The 11,779-nt window shown below is 43.3% G+C and overlaps 1 long non-coding RNA gene across 1 annotated transcript; it reads right to left on the reverse strand.

Annotated features, from left to right (window-relative positions):
- Window positions 1-8,890: 8,890 nt before the first annotated feature.
- Window positions 8,891-10,574, reverse strand: LOC117436601 (uncharacterized). Its single transcript, XR_004549937.1, has 3 exons — window positions 10,431-10,574; window positions 9,612-9,749; window positions 8,891-9,299 (listed from the first exon to the last, which is right to left on the reverse strand). It is a non-coding gene; the product is annotated as an uncharacterized lncRNA (long non-coding RNA).
- Window positions 10,575-11,779: the final 1,205 nt, after the last annotated feature.

Consider the following 11,779-nt stretch of genomic DNA (forward strand, 5'->3'; position numbering starts at 1 on the left):
ATAACATTATGGTGACATTGGGTGGAATATCCAGTCCCTACAGCATTCTCCTTTTTCTGCAGGTATTCCAGAAACTATGAGTCTCACGAATAATAGACACTTAAAGTAATGGGACTCTGTCTCTTTTGTTTGAAGAGATACTAGAGAATGGAAATCAGTTTTTTCCCCAAAATCTTTTCAGGCTTTAAGCTGACAATCCATATTCTAGTAAACAGGCACACAAAAGCAAGGTTAAAACCTTTTTAATCCACCTCACTAAAATAATCTTGTCCAGTTTCAAAGAAATAAAACTTACCTTCTATTATTAACCAAAATGGAAAAGCTGATCCCGTTTCAGCATTGTTATTTCTGACGATGTTGAATGTGTCTTTGTAACAAGCCATCCATCACCTTTCCTAATAAAACTTATAAAATAACTTAATAAAATAATGTGTTGCATTGGAAAAGCATATGCTTTATTAACTGGACTTGTTGACAGTCTGTGGTACTAATTGCTACAGTATCAAAGTAATTCTCAAACATGAGTTAATTAACTTATGCAGTACTGCTTTATTGGTGTAGAATTACACTCACGTGAAAAGCAAAAATAATGGAGTAACGTATTATCTACTGATTTTGGATGCACCTTATATCATGTTTTTTGAACAACTGAAGACCTTTAAATATGAATATTTAAAGAGGTACATGCTGTTGCTTGTGACCTCATATGAAGTCATAGGTACCAAGCATGGAATGGTCAATTTTAGCTGGTGAAATGTCTCACTGCAACTGAAGAATAGTGCCTATAAATAGTAGAGGAAATAAACATTTTTTCATTCTGAGAATATTTCTGTAATAAAGAATCTGATCTAGCCTACATCCTTGTTCATTTGTATTCCATCTGAGTCAAAGTCAGTTAGATTGACTTGAATAGGAGGTGTATAATCTGCATTTTACTAAAAAAAACCAACCCAAAAACCAAAAACCAAACCACAGATCTTTCAGTTTTCATGGTAATTAACAATCTTTCATATTTCCTAAGTTTTGTTTCAATCCTTCCTTTACAGCACAAAGTACAGGAGGTGATGGGAGAGCATGTTGGCTGAAGAACCTAAAGGCTGAGCTTTTGAAAGCAGTCGAAAGAGTGAGCAGGGGAAGGCTGAGGGTGAGGCAGAGGGCTGGAAAAGCATGGTACCTTGATGAATCCTGGCATTTACTGTTGTGGATTACGGTATTGCTATGTACAGGCAATGCTGCTTCTGCTCTGTGTTCACCATACAGTCTTGAAAAGGAAAAATGATAAATCCTGAAAGGTAAAAATCCATGTGCCATAGGATTCTCCACATGACAAACAAAGATTGTTCTTGGTTTGCAATACACTTTGGAAGTACAACAAAAAGACAAATGTGGTGAGTTGGTTTATATTTTTGGGTTTGCTCCCTTCAACCTCTCCCCCCTGGTGCTTCAAAGTGCAAGATAAAACTAATAGAGGCAGTCTTGCTTATGGTGTTACCATCACCATAGATCCATATGGATAGTTAACCATTCTCAAACTTCTTTTTTTTTACAATTTTATTAAATACAGCCATGTTTATCACCATTTACTCTACCAGCTGATATGGGAAAATGCAGATCATAAATCATATGTCTTTTCATTTACTGCCTTTATAATACATCCCTAATTTTCTGTTGTTTACTGCTGAAATAAGATCTTCCGGTGTCTCTCTTATAACAGCAGGTGGGTGTATATATCTCTTTTATAATAGCATCTATTATATTAATATTAATATTGCTATTATAGTAGTAGCAATAGTAAGTATCTCCCTTATAATATCAGGTGAAAGTGTTTTTCTGGGAACACTTCCTTTCTTCTCACTTTCTTTGGGTTGGCCTTTCTGGTTTATGTACAACTTTACTCGGACTTCCTTTTTTATTCATGGGGTTGTTTATATAACAAGATGCAACTTATCTGGAAAAAGGTTTAGGGTATTTAATAAAGATTTTTATTTTTAATAGGTCTCAAATGTAGCTGGACTACACTCATACCTATAAAAGCATTAGCAAAACAGCTTGCTCTTTTTGTTGTTGTTGTTTTCAAGGTTGGCTAAAACATTTAGAGGGGAATTACTACCTGCTCATCTCTAAAAGCAAGCAAGAAAGGTGAACTGGTTGCATAGCAACAGCTTCGACAAATAACCAGGCATTCTCAGATCTTAGACAATATTATAAAGAAGAAATGCGATTTGAGCCATGCTGAATATATTACAGACAACTTATAACAGAGCCCACTGATACAAGAGCCATTTCCCCTAAGCATGTTCACAGCAAAGAAAGTAACCTGAAATTTGACTTCTTGATAGCTTTGAGATCCAAAATGTGAGCTATCCGAAACTGTAATGCTGGTTTATTATCATTACTTGTTCTATAATGGGACACCTGCAAACCTATGTTCAGATAACGCTCTCTAGATTTCCATGAAAATCCCTTGAATAGAATCACTTCCAGAGAAAGTGTGCTTTATAACTTAACTTACTTTAACCTACTTAACTTGTGACTGTTATTTTATAGCTACCTTAGAGCACCTAAGATTCAGACAGATTGGTAGTATCTTAAGTCCATTGGGTCAAGTTAAAATTAACATTTGAAAAAGCAAAAATGCCATTTAGCCCCACAGTCCCCAGAAAAGTACACTGGTGCCAAATCCCAGTACCACCAGTCTCTTTACACAGTTAAATACTTAACAACTGGTTTCTACACTGTATGTCTTTGTACTCTGCCATTTATTTTTCCCCCTGTGATTGTTGTGGTGCTCACTGTATGAAACAGGCATTTCATACTTGCAGGGTGGCTGGTTCATCTCCGTTGTTAGCTGTCTTTTCTGGAGCAGCTATTTTCTTTGTCCCTGCAGTTGTACAATTTTGGGATGTCAGGAGTTAAATTATGTAGCTCTAACATGTTTCTGATTTTTATTTTGCTGAAGAAGATGGTCTCTAGGCCCACATTTCAAAACTGCATTCATAAATATTTGGTTAAAGGTAATTCTTTTCCTTATTTCTGCTTCTTGCCTGTCCTGTCCTTAAACCCTCTGTCAAAATTCACGCACTATCCACCATACTAATTTCAGATCAATAGCACAAGACTGTGCTATTGATGGATTACTTTTATATGTTTGGACATGAATTTCTAATCTGTAAGCCATTAATGTTTTCTTCCCTTCCTTCATTAAGGAAAATTAAAGTACCCAGAAATAGTTGATGTTTAATTCAGTTTTCTTTAGTGAAAAGGCTCACACTGCAAGTCAGACTGAAGTACTGAAGTTCAAGTAAATATTATTACTTGTGTTTGTTTATTTTATGGAGCTGTCATTTGGCACAGAAGGGAAGACAGGATGGTGAAAAAAAATGGGAGAAAAAGATGCTGTTTTAGTACAAGAGAAGGGGTAAGTCTGGCTTTTTAAATATTCCCTTCTGAGCTCTCTGTGAGGCTCATATTAGCATGCTGTGGTAACAAGGGGTTTTAGTTTTCACAGAAGTTGGTGCTGCCTTGAAGTAATTAATTGGCAGAGAAGCTACTTAGTGTTATCTGGGGTATTGTACATCTATTGCAGTAATGTCTCAGATTTCATGTTTCTTAATATAATTTATTCCCCCTTACCGATCTAATGAGCCTTCGCAAACAAATGCCATCAACCTTCCTGGCATGGATGGTGACCACTAAGATAAAATACTAGTCTTCCCAAATTTCCAGAAATTCCCAGCTTCAAGACAGCTTATCATTAGAATTATATCACAGTTCAGATTCTGAATGTTAACTAGTGCCTTACAGTATCTTAGAAAACAGGTGTCCCCCAGTCACACACTGCTGCCAGCCTGAACTTATTGTGGCTGGTGATCTGCCTGACTGTGACTTCTACTCATGGGCCACTGTGAGTGGACATCCCAGGTAGAGTCAAAGTGACTGTTAATGGGTAAGACGCTGCTAATCCTAGGAGCAGTGTGCATTCTTAATGTCTATTAGTCTTGAACTATTACTAATTACTATTACGAATACAGAAGTAAAGAACAGAATAACTGTAGAAATTCACCATAAAGAGTTGATGGGTTCGTTGGTGTTTTGGGTTTTTGCTTTTATTTTTTCATCAGAACTCTTGAAATCTTACGATTTTTTCTAAACTTCTCTGTGCTCCTATCAGCAAATTAATTACAGCAAAACCTGTCACGTGAAAATACTGTTTTGAAAGTTCATTATTCCATAGTAATGATAGAAAAACTCTTGTAAAAATTCTACTCAGAAACAAATATTTGTAGCCTACTCTAAAACACTGTTGCAATCATCGATATTTGCAGTGCAGAAGCTGTGACAGGGGATTTATTATGCTTGAGCTATGAATAAGCAAAGTAATTTAGTTGAACTTTTATTGACATCTTGCCAGTGCATGCGCTCATTAATGTGATTTGTCTGTTAAGCTTGTACCTTACTAGCTAATTTAATACTTAAATAGTAATAAAAATTACCTACACGGTAATCCTTGGAGTTAAGTTGCTATGGGAGGGAACATTTCTCATACACTAATGATGTGCCCCAAAACTGTATAATCCCTAAATTAAAGGGTCATCAGAAATAGCTTTGATTACAGGAAGTCTGTCAGTAGATATGCTATTGTATTTCCAGAAAAGGCAGAAACAGAAGTTGTTAAATCCATGGAGGACTAATGGAGACAGTGTATGTGAGTGACATGGCAGGAGCCACATACTTATCCATACTTCCCAGTGTGAGGCTAGGATAAATAGACTGACCAGTGTCAAACAAGGAAGCTAGTTAACTGCTCAAATATATGAATGCTCCTCAGCTATTCCCAGCCACATAACAAATACCTGATGTAAGTTCAGGGTAAATGGTTCTGGAAATAAATGTATAAACCTGTATCTACATCTTAAATGACTTCAGCATGGAAACATTGAGGCTGTCCAATGTTTCCTGTATGTTACCTAGCCTGTGGTGACTAGAAAACAATGGGCCTTAGGAAGCCACTTTCATCAGAATGACTGTCTCTGTTAACCCACAAAGAGGGAAAAAATCAGAGAATTAAAAAGGTTGCCTGAACCTTCAAGTCCATCCAGCTGACTTCAATGATGCTATGTCCTGCTCCAGAGTTTATCTCTACAGAGTCCAAATGTTACTGCTCTCTCTCCTTTGTACTTCAGAGTTCACACTTGGATCATTTTCTATTTGCAACCTGCCACTCAATAGATTGGATTAAGGAGTCTTTGTGGTTTGTGATTTTATTTAATCAGCTGAAGAAATTGTAAACATGTCACTTTCACAAATTAAAGAGAAAAATACAACAGCAGCACTAAAAAAAGTAACTATGGCACTAGAAACAGGTTTTCTTCTAATGGAGGCAGCCTTGGTGCTTTCTACAGAGCCCTGGGCAGCATGCATGTCAGTCGCCTGTTCCTCTTTCGTAGCACTAGTTTCACTGCAGAAAGGCACCTCTTAAAAACCACACAAAAGCAAGTATCTTCTTATTTACTATTTTCCTATTTACTACTTTGTAACACAAAATGCCTGTGCAATTGTATCAAGGAATTAAAGATGTGCCAGAAGCTGGGGTTCAGAAACAAATGTCAGCTCTAAACTTAGTTCTCTAAACTGTTAGAACTGGTGAATCAAAAAGGCACAGTGAAGGAGCAAAGTTTCTCACACAGCAATGTGTAAACATCCCCTGTCCCTGTGGCTGGGGATACCTGTGAGGCATATGACAATTACTGTGCTATCCTCTAGTCACTAAAGGCAGATAAAATAGACTTTATTTTACAATAAAGGTTTATCCCAGACCTTTGCAATACACAGAACTTCTTTAAACCACCTCTGAGTCAGTTATGAACTCCTTGAGCAGGACTGAAGAGCTTTGCCACAGCCAGTGATGCCAGCATTTTTCTCCAAGGAAATTACAGACTGTTTGTGTCCAAACTCAGGACAGCCTGTTCACATATAAGTAGGATAAAGGGCAGACAGTGCAATCAAACACCTTCCTTCAGTTGGTTACTGTGTGAAACAGCTTAAGTCAGCATGTTGATGACAAAATTCAATGATTCCCTCATTCAGGTCACTAAGGCAGCCTTCTCTGACTACAATAAAAAAGACACTGCATATATTTCAGGTCTTTTTTTTTTCTTTCAAATACGCACTAAAGGAGAAAGCTTGGCCTAAGGAGATGATACTCTACACATCCTTAGGCTAGGTCTTGTTTGCCATGAAGATAGAAGCTCTACTCTTCATAATAGTAGTGACATGGGATTCCCTCTGTGATGATGGTTATAGGAGAGCTTGGGGTGCAGAGAGCAGACCCCACAACAACAGAAACCTCTCTTGCAATGAAGTTTCCCCTCCTCCATTCAATTAAAAGTTCAGCAGGATTGCACAAAAGTAGTCCTCAGAGACTTAATGGGATGAAGATTAGGAGACAGCTCTGAGTAGCTTGCAGGATTCTTGTTTGTTTTCATTATCATCTAAATCCACCCTAGAAAATCTGTATCTTTACTTTGCTGCTGTCCTATAATACTGTGCACCAGCATCTTTTAGAGAAGTCAAAATATATTTTCCCATGAACAGATGATCTTGCAACAGATGTTGCTATAAGCGTAGTATCAACTTACACTTTGCTTTAGTACCACCTATTGACTGCTATAGAAAAATATACCAATTTAATAGTGGAACTTGGATACCTTCAAAACATCTAGTACAAGTGTACTAGCTTTCCCAAAAGAAAAAGGATCATTTATCTTTGTCTCTTGGAGCTACTCCTACTGTTCAAAACCTCTCTGCCTGGAATGAAGCTGTAAATTGCACGTACCATCAGTTCCTTTTATAGAAGTTAGCAAGTTTTGGCCCAGCAAGGCATTCCTCTCTCTCATCCGCTCATAAACACATCAACTTCAAATAAAATGCAAGATACTTTGACACTTGATTGCGACTTCAAGTCTAAGCCCATCACAGCACCAAACTGAGAGCATGAGGATTTTCACAGTTTGTAACATAAATTGACATATGGACAACTGGAGATTTTGTGAACCTGTCTGACTTTCTTACATGAGACAAGATGTAGAATGGTATTTGATTCTAAGCAGTGCATTGAGAGCATAACATCTGACAGAGCTAGAGCAAGATTTAAATATTTAAAGTGATACAAAAGGCATGTTTTTCCCCCATGTTTTTTTAAAAAGTAAAAACAGAGTCTGAGAGATACCTTATAACCAGCCCAATTTAACCACCCTTCAGACTCCAGTCCTTGTTGCCTTTTCCCCAGGATTACTGACTTACATCCCATTTACATTCAATCCCCATGCTCAAATTGTGACTGACATTTCTTGTTTCTGGACCGACCAAAGTTGTATCTTGGCTTAGAGGTTACATAAAGTTTTAGTTAGGTTATGTATTTAATTCACATGTTCATTGCTTAGACCAAGCTGGAAATGGATGATGAGCACGGAGAAAAGACTGCTTTTGGCTCATCATATCACCTTGTATTGCTGCATACGTAATGGTGTGTAATCTGGAGTGTACCTGAAGACAAACATGTGCCTTTGAAGATGTAGTTTCAGATCTAGAAAATGCTACAGCAGCTTGGTAATGGGAGCAGTCCCCTTTCTTCAACCTGCCTTGTAAAGCAACACACAACTACTGGCTTTAATTTTTGAAAAAGACAGAGGTTACTTCTATAAGGTACAATTTGAATTATCCCAGAGAAAACTGAGGTGGAGGAGCTTCATAAAACCTGTAATATGAACGCATGTGAAAATGGTGGGGGAGAGAGAAAAAATCCCACAAGATGGTAGTCTACTGCAAGTAACCAAGACCTGTGGCATTTGTAATAAATGAAATACAGATCCCAGTCTGCATTTCCACCCACTGCATTTTTTTCAGGGTCAACATTTAAATTAAGCCCGTATCTGGAGATGAATAATGAGATAGGTACCACTGTAGAATAAGAAAGAGCTAAGTCTGTGCAGAGTTCATCATCAAACTCTGTTCTGCATGGTCTCTGTTCTGCATGTTCACTGTTCTGCCTGGTCACTGATTATTCAAACATGCCCAGAAGAGCAAACAAACATAACAAAAACATGGCTACAGGGAACATCTTCATAAATGGTTATTAACTGAGATACAGCGCATGCTGTGCTCCTTATTACAGGACCATACCTGAGAGCCCCGAACCGCACTCAAACACCTGCAGCCCCACGAGCCTCCTCCGGGAGCGCTCGGAGGCAGGAGCACAGGGATCGGCTCTGCCTTTCTTACCCACGCACCGAGGTGGAACCAAGAGAGGCCACAAGCCTCCCATGGCATCAGGCAGCGTTCCTGCCAAGTGCAGGAGTTACAGGAAAGGGAAGATCCCAGCAGAGGCTGTGACGGGACTGACAATACCCCGAAGGCAAACAGGAGGGCACCTGTGCCTTGCTGTGCCCAGCGGCGAATCCACTTGCCTCTATGTGCCCCACCACACAACACAGCCTCTAACCTTCCCTTTGCACACCAATGGGCTGCTGGCCCTGTGGCAACAAGCACAAAGGGTCCCGAGTGTGCTGTGGGCAAGAAAGCTGCTGAGGGCTGGAGCAGCCATGCTGGGCAAGCCCGGGGCAGAGGAGCTGCTGCTACACCCGCACCAGCCAGAGCACCAGGGATGGGCACACAGGGGGTGAGAACAGCCCCTTTCCTGCACATCCTTAAGGGGCAGCACACAGCTCCCAGCTGAGCCTGGGCATGGGAAGGGCAAACAGCCCTTTCTACCTACAGCCCATGTGCCCCATGGTACAGCCAGGGCCTAGGGAAGCAGTGTGACCATGGAGTGCAGTCATTCCCATGGCAGCAGGTGCTCTGCAGCCTCTTACACACGAGGAACCACAGCAGCTTGTTCTCAGCTGGTTTTATTCCAGCTCTGTCACAAGTGCAGAAGTTTCTCAGCTGTTCCAGTGATTCTCATCCGCACGTGCAGCCCAAGCACCAGTCTGGAACAGGACCCTGCCCATGCAGCCCTGGGAGACTGCAGGACCAAGCTGAACAGGAGCCCAAGAGCTGCCATAAGCCCTTGTCTGCTTCCCACAGATCCAAACCTTAAGCCCCCAGATTAATCTTCCCAAGGAATAAGAGTGGCACCAAGTGGGCTATTAGGAGATAACCCACTGTTGCCTTCCTTCCTTGCAGCACAGCTCAGGGGACAGGCTTCCTCTCACTGTGCCTTGCATCCCAGCTCACAGACGTGCCTCACCCAGAGCTCCACTGGGGTCTCATGAGAAGAAACTCCCATCACCTCCAGCATCCTGAAATAAAGCAGAAGAAGAGTCTCATTCTGCTCAGCCATCTCTCACCTGACATAGTGTGACACCCACAGCCAGAGATGAACCAGGCTGGTTTGTGCTGGAAGGGATCTTAAACCTTACCCAGCTCCAACCCCTGCCACGGGCAGGGACCCCTTCCACTGGAGCATCTGCTCCAAACCCCTGTGTCCAACCTGGCCTTGAGCACTGCCAGGGATGGGGCAGCCACAGCTTCTCTGGGCACCCTGTGCCAGCGCCTCAGCACCCTCACAGGGAACAGCTTCTGCCTCAGAGCTCAGCTCAGAGGTTTCTCACCTCTTTTCTGCCTCTTGGAGAAGGGATTTCGCGGCTTCAGGGTCACTCTTCATAAAGGTTTGATATGGAGAAGATGACTCCAGGTAACCCACCACACCAGCGACAGTCATGGGGATGGTATCAAAGATATCGGTAATTCTGGGACACATGGGGGAGAAAGCAGCACTGGCAAGTTACATCTTAGAGGCAGGGGAACAAGGACAACAGACTGACAAGGTGGTGAATATCTGATACCATGAAATACCAACAGATGGAAACAACATCCAGCTGTGGCATTTGGTAGGTCAGAAGCTCCAACTGATGCACTACTAGAGCAGAGATGGTCATTAGGACCATCTAACATAGTCTGTGACCTGATCAGCCCTTTCAACACAGGCCTATTCCCCTCCAGGAGCCAGGACACCAACACGTCTGCACCACCACTGCCAACATGTCCTTTATGCTGCAGAGTCAGCCCCTGCCCCAGGCCCTGGTGGGAAGGGGGCACTGGATCCCTGCAATTCTTGTCAGGTTCTTTCACTCACTGCATTGTTCCCCTTCCTCCATGAAGTGATCAGCCCAGACCCTCAGATTACCCTAACTCACCATAAAGAAACCCCTAACCCCGTTCTCCTTGAGCAGGAAGGGCTCTTGCACCCCTCGGACCTCACACGCTGGCCAGCACAGACCCACATCCAATGCAGCAGAAGTGGAAGTGCAGCCACAGTGCATGTGCTGGAAGCTCTGGCAAACCCAGCTCTGACCGAACTGGTGGCAGGGAGAGGAGCGGAGATGCCACCTCCACGCACTGCTGGTGCTGCACCGAGGGGTTCTGCTCACCTCTGCTTGTCTGGGAATGGCAAAGCCTCAAAGATCTCCTTGTAGTCCTCCAAGACAAGTTTTATCCTGTGATGGGAGTGTTTTAAAAGCAGGTCCCAGAACTGTAAAGGCAGTGCATTAGAAACCAAACACAGCCCTGCTGGAAGCTCTCAGCCTCACCTGGCCATAGATCTGATGCACTCATAAACATTTTCTTAAACACTCCTGGCATTAAAATACACCAAAATCTTTCTTAGCATCAAGAACTTGAGAATACTCTTTTATTATAGAGATGAGGGTCTGCCGCGGAAAGGACTCAGTCAGAGACCAATATGATCAGACAAGAAGCCCTTTATTGCAAAGCATTAACTCCTTATATACTATTGCTTACACACACCTACAGTAATCTGGCATATAATGATTGGATACTTGTCTTGAAGACCCTTAGTGACTAACATAGAATTGGTTAAGCACAGGTGTGAGAACTTGACCTCGAACGCTTGCCAACAGTCCACAGTTCTCATAACTCAGTGAATTACAGCTTCTTCTTATCTTGCTTGCTTAGGCTTCCTCAGGCCTCCCACGGCCTTGCTGTATCCCTCGGAGTTATTCAGAGCTCATGTACCAAATATCCATTCTCCTGTGAGAACTGTCTCCACACCAGGTTATAGTAAGTGGCCTTTGTATGTTCCTGTATGGCCAGGAGCAGGGTCTGGACTTTTGTGCACAAGGAGCTTTCCCCAAGCTCCGCGTGTTGTGCCCGGGGAGGAAGCAGGAGGGAGAGATCAGAGGCTCAGATGGGTACGGGGGTGGCGGCTGCGGATGATGGGGCTGTGGAGACACCGCGGTCAGGGGAGGAGCAGGCGGGCGATAGGACCCGGGCGGCATCGCCGAGAGGGGCGGGGCCTGGCTAATTAGGGGGCGGGGATATGCTGGTTGTGGGCGGAGTCACGTGGTGACGCACGCGCCACCTATATAAAAGGCGAGCACCGGCTAAGCCGGGGCGTGGCTCCGGCGGCTCCTCCATTGCGGTGAGTGTGAGGTCCCTGGTGCATCCGGTTCTCCGTGTCCCGGGGCCATCCCCGGCCCCTTTCCGAGAGCTCCCGGCGGCTCCAGCGGGCGCTGCTGCTCAGCAGAGCCGGGACCGACACCGGGGAGGGGCCCCGGGCTCCGGCGGCCGAGTGCTGGGAGCGGAGCCCGAGGGCTGAGCCTGGGCTGGGGCCGCGCTCGGAGCTGGGCAATGGAGTCCTGAGCGTTGGAGTCTGGAAACCAAGCGGGGCCGGTTCGGGGTCAGAACCAGGGACCGGGGGCTGGGGGCTGGACCCGGGGTCACTAAAACCGGGTTTGGGGCTCGGCAATGGAGACCAAGC

This window comes from Melopsittacus undulatus, chromosome 8 (genome assembly GCF_012275295.1).
Source record: "Melopsittacus undulatus isolate bMelUnd1 chromosome 8, bMelUnd1.mat.Z, whole genome shotgun sequence".
Classification (NCBI taxonomy): Eukaryota; Metazoa; Chordata; class Aves; order Psittaciformes; family Psittaculidae; genus Melopsittacus; species Melopsittacus undulatus.